This window comes from Thermobia domestica, chromosome 9 (genome assembly GCF_964235325.1).
Source record: "Thermobia domestica chromosome 9, izTheDome1.hap1.1, whole genome shotgun sequence".
Taxonomy (NCBI): domain Eukaryota; kingdom Metazoa; phylum Arthropoda; class Insecta; order Zygentoma; family Lepismatidae; genus Thermobia; species Thermobia domestica.
The window spans coordinates 166712717-166724531 of record NC_137462.1 but is presented as its reverse complement, the minus strand read 5'-3'; positions in this window follow the sequence as shown (position 1 = coordinate 166724531).

Below are 11815 nucleotides of genomic sequence, written 5' to 3'. Positions count from 1 at the left end.
CGTAAGTGTATCCCTAATGTTTACATCTTTGTGGCGATTGCTTTTAGTTTAATTTGCTATTGTTAGTTAATTGAAGTTAAATATTTTCAATACGGAAAAGTTATTAGTAAAAAGAGAAATGCTAGTCTCCTATATGTTTTCCCAATAATTTCATTTATCAGGAAATTAATCCTAAGGACATTAATATCTCTACTTTTCCTGCTTGTCTTACTAATGCACAATGACAGGCCAAATTTAAGAATATATGTGGCTGACATACAATAATGGTGGATTTAGTTGTTTTATATATACAAATGCGAAGGGAATTTTGAGCGCATTCAAATCTGAAAATTTCAGATGGGCGGATATAGGGGTTTTCTGCTGTGGAGGTGGGCGAATTTTCCGGGAGTCTAGAATACCTCTCAGTTGAGTGGTGGTCCGGGAGTAGTATCGCGAGAAATTGTTTAAAAATTGTCCATATATATAGGTTATTTTTTAATCTTTCTCAGAAAGTTGGGGAGGGGACAAGCCTCTCCAAGCTCCCGTTCTGTGGAACTACGGAGAAATTCTCCCATGGTTTTGAGTCATTATGTAAATAGAAAGGAAATTTTTTGTATAACATCTCTCACTGTATTTCAACATTTAGATAGCCAGTATGTCGAGTCAGAATGAGATACCGCGTCTGTTTCTTTTTTTTTTTTTTTCACTTCGAACACTGAATGAGATGCGAAATAACGAAGAACGTTGTAAACATGCGCGCCGAGTACGTGGGTGCTCCGGGGTGGCACACACACAAGATTTTTAGTTAGGAAACGGATTTGAACCCGTTTCTCTTGCATTTAAGACAACCGTTTTACCGATTGAGCTAGGATATCCCCAACTTATCGTTATAGTGCCGGTATATTATACTTTATCACAGTACAGCACTTTATAACAGTGTTCATAAAAGATTTTAACTAAAAATAAATCAAATATCGAAATTTCCTGAAAACATATAGGCTAACACAGTGTTCGAAGTGGAAAAAGAGCAGAGGAGGTATGTTTTATTACGATTTTGACTCGACATACCGGCTACCCAAATGTTGAAATACAGTGAGGGTATGATGCCTGAAAGATTGCATGTCTATTTGCACGAAGACTGAAAACCATTGGAGAGTTTCTCTTTAGTTACGGGGAGGGAGGGGGGATGGAGAGACGTTGATCCCTAGCCAACAACTTTCGCCTTACGTTGTATTATAGAGTTATAAAGTGCTCAAAAACCGAGCTTTTATATTAACAGTTTCCTGCAGGAGAGCTCCAGGACCCCAACTCGACTAAAGGATATTCTAAATCCCCGGAAGAATCGTCCCCACCGCAGACAACCCCTAAATCCGTTCATGCTCAAAACACGACATTTATTTGAATTAAGACAAGAAGACATGCACGTACAAACGAAGGAAACAATTCAATATGGCACATCAAAATTTAAACTAGACGAATTTCTTTGAAGACCCTCATTTTAAAAACAAAAGGTAGGAAAAAGTTTAAACATGTCGTTGTTGTCAACTTAGAAATTATTTAGGAAATATTAATAAGAAGTAAAATCATTTTACGTGGAAAGCTATTCGTCAATTACTGTGTATAAAAATTGATTTATTAAAGATATTTAGCATCTACTCACTCAGGACGGTATGTCTTCATTACTGACAAACCAGAGTCGTTATGACTTCATCATTGAATAACCAGAGGTGGTATGGTATACCACCGCATGCCGTCTCACTTCGACCACTGGGCTAACACGTCCAGCCATTGACGTGCACCCACATAAATTTTGAAAAGTCGGCGCCGTTGGTTAAATATATATAATAGGCGTGTAAAACGGGTGGAGATAGGGTGAAAATTAACGAATCGACATCAAAGGGACCAGAACCAAGACATTTATGGAGAATTACGAGAAAAGACAGGTGATGTTGCTCGTAGAGAGGACAAGAGAAAATGAGAAGATGATTAATGGTGCCAATGTCAAGACCACAATTATAAAAAGGAGTAGTGCGTTTTCGAAGAAGAAATATGAATTGGGACGTGTGCCTAAGGCTAGTTTTAGACTGAAGCATTTCTCGTAAAAGGTGTGCTTCCAAAAATTTCATATAATATTCTATGCCATCAAAAGTATAGGTGCTTTTAAACGGTAGCATTTTGATAAGCATCTGTCGTGAGATAGCAAACAAATCACTGGAGAAGAGCGCAATTATGGTTCCGAAATTAAGCGTGAGGTAGCTAAAGCTATAGTAATTGTAAGAACAGTTCTTGTCGGTAATATTTAAAAAAAAATCACAAAGAAGTATGTGGGCAAACAGCATCCCTACTCCAACTCATTTTTCTTTATTACAATTCAATTTCCCACACAGAACAAAGAGCATGGATATTTGGCACAAAATTTTTCGCTTCTTTTTAACACACCACGGCGCTGCAATCGGACCAGAAATGATGTGGGAAATGTTACGAAATAGAGCAGGTTCTATCAACAAGAAATGCCATAGGGTATGCCATGGCATGGGAAATGCTATAGCATTTGCTACTTTATACGGTAGGATATCGATGATACGATTTTTGCTACGGGAAATGCTACGATAAATGCTTCCGTCTAAAACTAGCCTAACATTATACTGCTGATCTGCTCTATTCTGTTCATTGTTGCCATCTTCTATTAGCAAAATGTCGCTAAATTCAGCTTCGAAAATCGCTAAAACTGGTATTTGCCGAATTTAAGCCCAAAAACTTTTTTTTTATTTTGCAAAACACTATAAACTTAACTAGTACATATAAATATTAACTAAAACAAAAACCATGTAAAATAATTTACTTATTCGTAAAGAATCACGAGCTCATTACGTGTCAGTCTTCTGAAAATTCTGCGTACAACAACGCAATGAGAATGGTAAAAAGTCACTATATCTGCCATGTGAATTACTGCAAATTTTACATTCCCTTGACGCAAACCGTTGCGAATTGTGCCCGACTGTCTGCTAGTTTACAAGTCAGACACCCCGAGGGAATTATGGAGAGTTGTTTTGAAGTATGATTAGCATCGTCTACTGCAGGTCTAGCTACTGAAGGTACTTGTTAGTATGACTCTAATCACATGTCAGATCGAATCTGCGCCCATAAACCATGGAACATCATTGGCAAAGGATTCGAGAACAATTCACTGCTTTAATTTAATACGATAATGTGAGTGTTAGGATAGATGTGACGCAAACTTGTCAACATATTAACTTTCGTAACTGGGATTGGATTTCTATGACATTTTGCTGATACATTAAGTGCCTTAATAGCGCTATCCAGTTCGACAATGGGTGTCGTGGATACAAGGAGAGCAAACCCCCTTACCATATAGACGTGGCAATGATTATGGTACTAGAAAGATGGAACAAGCGCCACTCGCAAGTTTGTGCACAACTGAACACAAACAAAAGCGGGACTAATTACTGCACCATGCGTATTTTTTGAGATCTAGCATCAAACATATCCAAATATTAAATTTTTCCGGGCTACGAACATCATCACGCACGTGCTTTCTTCGCGGTTTTACCATGTCCACACATTTTCCTCCATGTAATATCAGTCATGATTTTTTTTAAATAGTTTACTCACATACAGAATTTCTTTGTAACCTAAGCAGCAATTTTTAACACTATGGCTTCCTGAAATATTACGCCCCAAAACGACATCAAAATCACAAACTTCAATTTTTTGACCCCAATAAATCTATGGTGCCAGTAGTATCATAACTGTGGATATTTCTGCAGACTCTTTACATGCAATAGTATTCAGCACAAAACTTACGAATCACCCACTTTGTGCCATTCTAAAATGTAACCCCTTTAAAAGTGTAAGTTTCTGAAGTTTTTCTGGTGATTTCATGTATTGGTTCGTAACCCTGCATATATATTTAGAAGCAAAAGTTTGTATTCTCCGTGTACTTCAATCTCTCCTGTAAACATTCGTTTTTGTTTGGTGTTCGTCTGATTCTACGTCGTGAGCAGCTGTAGTTTTCGTAAATGCTTGCAAATAAAAAAAATTGGCACTCCACCGACAACAAAGATGGCCGCCATTCAGGAACGTTTGTACATACGACAACGTGAATCACGTTATTGACCTTCTCATACACATGGCTCGTCACGATCCAATTTCTATTATTTTTGGAGATGGTCGAGCAACCATTTTCACCATGTTTGGGCCATTTCAGATGGATTGACTCTTATCTTAAGTACTTTTCTCCCGCCTACCTGTCGAGAGTCCAGAAATTCTTTCTTATTGGGAATTCGATAACAAACCCTATGCCATGTTTATAATTTATAAGTGCATGTTCAATATAATCCTGAACATCGGACTTGTTTATGACTATATAACTGTCTCAAACTCGCAGGGGAATTGTTTCAATAGTTGCTTTCTTGTATTTAAATTATATACTAGTTTAAGGTGTATAATAAATTTCTTTACTGTAAGACTAGTCAGGTTATGAGTTCGTCAGTTGTTAGAGGTTGGCTAATTCTAATGATAACAATATTTGTTAAAGTATATTAGGTTAATATCCCTGACAACATATCTCAGGGATAATTAGCTCAACTAGAACGGAGATCTAACGTCCAATGAGATGGCGCACCATCTAGTTGAAGAATTAAGTCCAGAATGTCCTGAATCTGTGGCACAAGGAACAACTGTAACATATCAAGATAGATATTGGCTATGATCATCTTTTCACTGAAGAAAAAAGATCTTATGATTTTATTTTGTATGAGACCACACGACACGTTCAGCTTAGGACCATGGTGGAAAGACTACAAGGTGGATGCAATGCAGTGCTACATTCTTGTCGCTCTGGCGCATGACGTCATCTTGGTCTCAGACGTGGCCAGCGAGAGTCAGATGAACTTTTAACAAGCGTTTGCTCGCTGGTATCTTACACGCAAAGTTCTCTTCTATTTATAGTGATCTTCAACGAAGTAAAAGTTTTAGTACAAACAATAATTATATAAACGTAATGTAATCAATGCTTAAGCTAAGTGAATTCAAAGGAAGATATTTACAATAGCAAAAGAAACAGCAATATCAGTTCGTATTAAATAACTTTGAAGCTTGAACAAACTAGTATTGCTCACTACATTTTCTGCTTTTTCTTTCTTTTCTTTTTTAAACATCTGAAGTAATACACTCGAGTACGTATAGGCCTGAATAATCTATAACAGTATGTAATTAATGCATTTCATTATTATATATTTATGTATGCTCAAGTATATTTTCGTAACACATTGATCGGTTTTGATTTACTATTATTATTATTATTTTGTTTGAAAGAGAATTCTTTACTCATGATCCCATATAAATTTTGAGAATAACTCAAGGGAGAATTCATGGTTTTCGTAAACAGAAATGCACGTACGTATATTTTTCTTATGCTTGGAGAGTTTTTTTTAAGAGGTTGCTACCATGTAAGTTTCGTCAGAATCTCAGGGGAGGTTAGAAACTTTATTGAGCAGGGACGCACGTATTTAATATTTTAAACATTGTTTTTATTTTTGATTTATAAAAAAATCATTTTATTTGAAATCCCTGATCGCTTATTTATAGAATTTGTATTTGAACCAAAGGTTTGGTAAAACTGACAGTTCTCTGAATATTAGTGTCAAAATTTACGCCATAACAAACTGTGTTATTAAATATTTGTACGAAATAAAACGTTACATATACTATTGTGTTCTAAAAATATATAGAAATAAATATGTATATACAAAGCACCTCAAACAAAGAAATTGCAAGATGACTATTTCAAGCAAGAAACAAAGTACTAGGCGTAGGTGAAGACGATGTAGGAGTCTTACAGCTAGACTAGAAAACATATAAACCATAAAATTACATAATCTTTTTTCTCTTTTCTGTCCCGTGGACTAAACAAGACAAAAGATAAATGCAAGTGAATGATTATGTGGAATTTGGTGGAATGAGAATGCGGGAGTACCCCGAGAAACTCACGGACACGATGTTTTCCACCAGAAACTCACTTGACCGAGAAGCGGACCAGTATCCCTTGCACCAGAAGTGAGCCTTCTGCCACTGAGCCACCGTGCTTTCTTGATTGGTTGAGAATCTACCATATATTTAAATTTACTGCAGTCATTCTTAATTTTGTAGTTCTGGAGGGAACCCCTAAATATGTATCCAAAGTAAATTATCCAAAGTTATGATTAAAATGAACAAAAATTTCAAAATCTGAGTGTGATAATGTCCCGACAATGTCGCCCTGACATGGTAGGTGGATACTTCATTCTCTTGATCTAATACATTGTTATAAATCTTTGTAACCATTAATCGTTATTACGTGTAACTGTACCAAAATTTTGCTTAAAATATTTTTCGTATAAACGCAAATTCTGCGTTAGTGCATTATGTGATGTTCATCTGAATTTGTACACTTTGTGTGGTATGTGTTTCTCATTCATCGTGCTGCCGCCTGGTGGTGCTAAAAGACAGAGTAGAAGAAAAGGAAAAGGAAAGAAATGAGAGGCAATAGTTAGTTTTTCGATGTAAGTGTGTGTGTGCAAAGAATGACTCAACAAAAATTCTAGAACAAAGTCGAGCCTAGACCCCAATATACTTTTAAAAATATAAAAATTAATATACTTTTAAAAGAAACATCGATATTCGTAAAACTGTAAATAATCAGTAAAAATAGTGTTGTTGATATGGATGTTTTGGTGATTTTTACGTAAGTCGTTGTCAAAGTAAATCAGCCCCAAGTAATATTTTATGACGACAAGGGGGCGTGATCGAGATTACGAGTGAAACGAAGAACTTGGCAAGGTGCACTCGAAGGTAATGGACTCATGATTACCGACTAAAGTGAAAATGTCCGAATAACATATTTTCTCCAACAGTAGCTGCAACATAATGCTGTTATTACGTCAGCCAGGAAAGACTGTTTCATAAACTCTTAAAATTGGAAGAAAGGACAATTTCTACAAGAAGATTATTTCGGATTCGTAGTGTGTCTACTAAAATGTGATTACAGTAACAGGCGCCACGACGAACTAAAACTGTTCTTGTGAACGATTTCAAAACGTTTCTACGAACTTGCTACGTAATTGGGGCAATATATCCAAAATAATCAATGTGTTACAGGTATGTTTAACTATTGAATAAATGGCACTCTAATGTTTAGATTTGTTTGTTTTCTCTTTTTCTAGATCGCATGACGAAGTGAGAATATGGTTGTTACGTTACTTGTAAGCAATCTATGAAAGTGGGTGATGTTCTCATCTATTTTTCATAACATGCCTTAGATCTTCGCCCAGGTGATTCCGTCCGAATCTGGACCATTACGGTGAGGTGTGTCGCGCCTTCCTTAAACGATTGTCGTGGGGACGAACTTTCTGAACCCACAAATAAAATAGTGCAAAGCTATAATATTTGAGGGCAAAGAGTAGAGAGTTCTCCGCGGTGGCCGGTTGAGAATGGGGTGTACCGGGCAGCGCTATGCTGTACCGTAATAGAATGGCGCCCGAACAGGGACAGACAAGAATCGAACCCAGGATCGCAATAGAATGGCGCCCGAATCCAGGACCATTAATAGAATAGCGCCCGAACCCAAAACCATTAATAGAATGGCGTTCCCTCTCAGGGACGGATCAATTAATAATAATTCACGTTTTTATTAATTGATTCGTAACGGATGTAACATTGGGAGAGGACCTAGGTGTTGTGATATTTGACAGGTTTTATTTCTCATGATATGCTATATGTGCTGACTTGAAGATATTATTGATGTTTATTGTGTTTGTGTATTTGTAACTTGTAGTCATGGCAGAAAGTGAAAATTTAAGTTTGCAAACTTTGCTTGAAGCTATTAATAAAATTAACGATGTTGTCAATGATACCAAACAATTAATGCAATCACTTAATCTTGCTGTCAATGACAACAAGCAACAAATGCAATTACTTAACGGTGCTGTTAACGATACTAAAGAACAAATGCAATCACTTAATGGTGCTGTAAATGATACTAAGCAACAACTCATTGATGTTTTTAATGAGACAAACAATGAAATCCACCAACAAATAGAAAAATGTCATAATGAAACGAAACAACAGTTAGAAAAATGTTTTGACGGTATTACAATTGGAGTATCAACGTTACAGGAATCTTCTGTTAAATTGAAAAAGAGCTTAGAGCGAAGTGTAGACAAAATCAATCGTGCAGGTTCAGATAGCGTTAAACGATTTTCGATACAGTTCGATAATAAGTTTGAGTCACAAGAGAAAGAAAGTGATGAAGTAAATAGTGTTGTTGTTACTAGTACTTGTACAGGTAAAGAATATGAGAACACTCCTAGTCCAGTTATTGACGAAAGTTCTTGTTGTCAGATTGCTGTAGCAGACACACCTAGTCTGTAAATAGTTGAAAAGCGACAGGTAAGAGAAAATTGTGTGTTGTGTGAAGGGTTGAATAACATTCACGAGCTGTGTGTATACCGTTTAGCCAAAAACAGCACTAATGTCGTTGTTTATTGTAATGAAATTCGAGGCAAAGAGACCTCAATGCTCGTTGGTAGCTTGTTATCGCAAACATTTAAAAGTGTCTTAGGTAGTGTACCGCTTAGTAAATTAGAATGTGTCCCCGTCCACACTAGTTGCTTTTACTTTGTTAATGTAACGATTGTTAAACTAGGTCATGTTAAAAGTAATCTGCACTGTTGTGAGTTAGTAGTCAGTCAAGTACAAGTTAAGCAAATTAAGCAAGTAACTTTCTTTGTACTCGTATGCACGATGTCTGTACATTCAAAGATCAAAGATAATAGTTTTGAGTTCAGTAAGCTTCCCAATTGTAGTAACAACTTTGTCTCATAGAAAGAAAAGAGTCTAGTTTGTCGTGAAATTTTCAGTAGCGTAAAGCATCTGTGTAGTAAACTTGTCAAAAACCGCATTCATTTACTAGCTTACAGTAAAAAGAGTAAGAAAAACAAACGAAAGTTGCATAAAGTCCGTAAGAAAGTGAAGAAATTATTCCGCTTATTGCATAACTTTCATAAATTCTCAAACAAGGTCCTGCGTTCCAATCTTAAAAGTAGATTTGAATACCATCGTAGTGTAGTGATAGAGCATGGTACACGCAAAAATGCTTCTGCTTATGTCTCTGAATTGTCTTCCGAAAGTTTTTGCACGAATAACAGTAATTTGAAATCTAGGGATCATAGTAGATCATTAAGTATTGAATCAGCTGTTGCATTAGGTGCAAACCGCAGATCATTGGTAACTGGTAAGAATTGTAAAATTTTTCAAAAAACGTCCGTCAGGCTATTGAGCAAATCACACGCACTGGTAAGAACCAAAAGTAAAAATAAATGCAAAACAAAATGTAGGTCAAAAATGCTTGTTGATAAAACACCGTATGTTAATTGCGTCATCACAATGAAAAAACCCAAACATGCAGGTGCGTGTTTTTGTTATAGTGATTTGAAATTGTTAGTTTACTATTATCGAGTTACTGAAAGGTGGCCTCTGACAGATAGCTGCGCGTGTTGTAAACAAAACCAGAGGGAGGATTATTCGCCAATCACAGCAGTATTCTTTCACGCTGTTGCTAGGTAACGAAGGTCACTGACCGCACTGTTGCCGGTACTTGAGACGACTTGTTAAATGTCTTAAGTCTATTGCCAAAGCTCCTGTCTCTGTTGCGGAGCCTCTGGCAACAGCGCCTCCAGTACTCCACGTGCTCTACCGAACTGTCAGAAGCCACCTTTCCTTGCGCACACAGTAGTCAGTGGGGTACGCAGTGGGTGTTTGGGATTTAAACCACCGCCTTCAGTAAGATATTATAGAAAACTAAACAATTACTATATTAATATAGTTTATACATAGCCAACAAAAATCACATTTGTACTAAAGGGAAATAAAAATGAGTGCTTGAACTCCCCTCTCACTTGACGACATTCTGCATATGCTACTGTCTTCGCTTCCAAATATTGAATCTTTAGTTAAAGAATGATACAACAGTCTTCAGTTTCCAGATTTAAATTATAGTAAAATAACTGCAATAATTATAAAAATACAAATATGAAAATATATGTCAACCTTCCCCGGTCTCTCTTAGTCAGGGGTGCCAATCCTTCCCAAAGGCTGTGATGCCAATCCCCCCAAATTAAAAAAGTACCCCCTCACATTTAGTTTTACAGCTCTTCCTATCACAACATGTGAGATCATTGGTAAAAACGGAACTCGAAGACCGACGTTGCAATCACAAAAAACAAGTATATTTCAACGTAAAATTGATAATTAATCTTTTACATTTAAGATATTTCATTTTGTAAGGCAAAAAACTGAATTTTTTGCAAACTTTGCTTATGTCCCGAGTTTCAGTGATGTAAATATATATATATATATATATATATATATATATATATATATATATATATATATATATATATATATATATATTAAGGTTGCAGTTTTATAAAAATAGGAAAAAGTACTTTTAATGATAATTACTTTTTTTTTAAACTAGACATCACACACTTAGAATAATACTAAAACTAGACACTAAGATTAATAGGTAGAATGATAGGCAAAACATGTGTTATATTAATCAACTAGCAGCGTTCACCCCGCTTCGCTGCGGTCACCCCGGAACGCAATAAACTTTGTTACTTAGATAATTTTTACTTTTTCGCTTTCAAGTGATATGATAAAAACCATAGAAGATTGCACTAAATGTTAACATTATATCGCCTGTCATTTATGTTAACCCGCCCCGCTTCGCTGCGGTCACCCTGGAACGCAATAAACTTTGTTACTTAGATAATTTTTACTTTTTCGCTTTCAAGTGATATGATAAAAACCATAGTAGATTGCAGTAAATGTTAACATTATATCGCCTGTCATTTATGTTAACCCGCCGAGTGACACGGTCATGCGGGTTGCATATAAATACGTTTATTTTTACCTATGATGAACTAACAAAGGATTTGTACGTTATGGACACTTGAATGGTCAATTATCTCAAGACACTGGTAATTAAAAATTAAAGTGATATGATAAAAACCATCTAGGGTCCAAATCCTAATAACCCCCCAAAAATGAAAGAAATTGGTTCAGCCGTATTAGCGTGATGAGGGAACAAAGGATTTGTGCGTTCTCTTTTATATATAAGAAGATTGAATGATGCAAAAATCCTTTTGTTTCCTTGCTGAAGACTTTTTTGATGTTCAACTACCCTCAAGAATATTTTATTGTTCGCCCCTGACTTTAAACTTTTAATTTCTTTTTTATCTGAGTAATTCCTCTTTCCCCGGTACACTTAATTGAAAATTATTTTTATTTTACTTTTTAACTGACCTAAAATTGCCTATACACCTCGATATTAACTTATAATCACTTGTAACAATGCTTCTTTTTGCGGAGCTCCCTGTGGCTAAGCGGTTAGTGTACAAGCCTTTGACGTGGGAAACCCGGGTTCGATTTCCGGGGAAGCTCATGTGATTCGGATGTTAATCAGTAGGCCCATCTCTCATTTAACCTTGCTGCTGTAAGGGACGTTAAACTGAAAATGCAATGCAATGCTTCTTCTTGTAGTTAGACCTACTTACACTGTCGATGTAGTGTTACACCGGCATTTATTCTTGCATGTCCGTTTTAATGGTCGAGGCATTTCTGCTGAGATAACAATTAATATCCAAAATAAATACGAAAAGTACAGACGGTATTACACAAACTTCCTTCTTATCACAACCACTAACAGGTAGCAATTCTTTGTTGTCTAGTGGTTGTAATCCGATCCGAGTCGAGGGAAGGGCTGTCAGTCTCG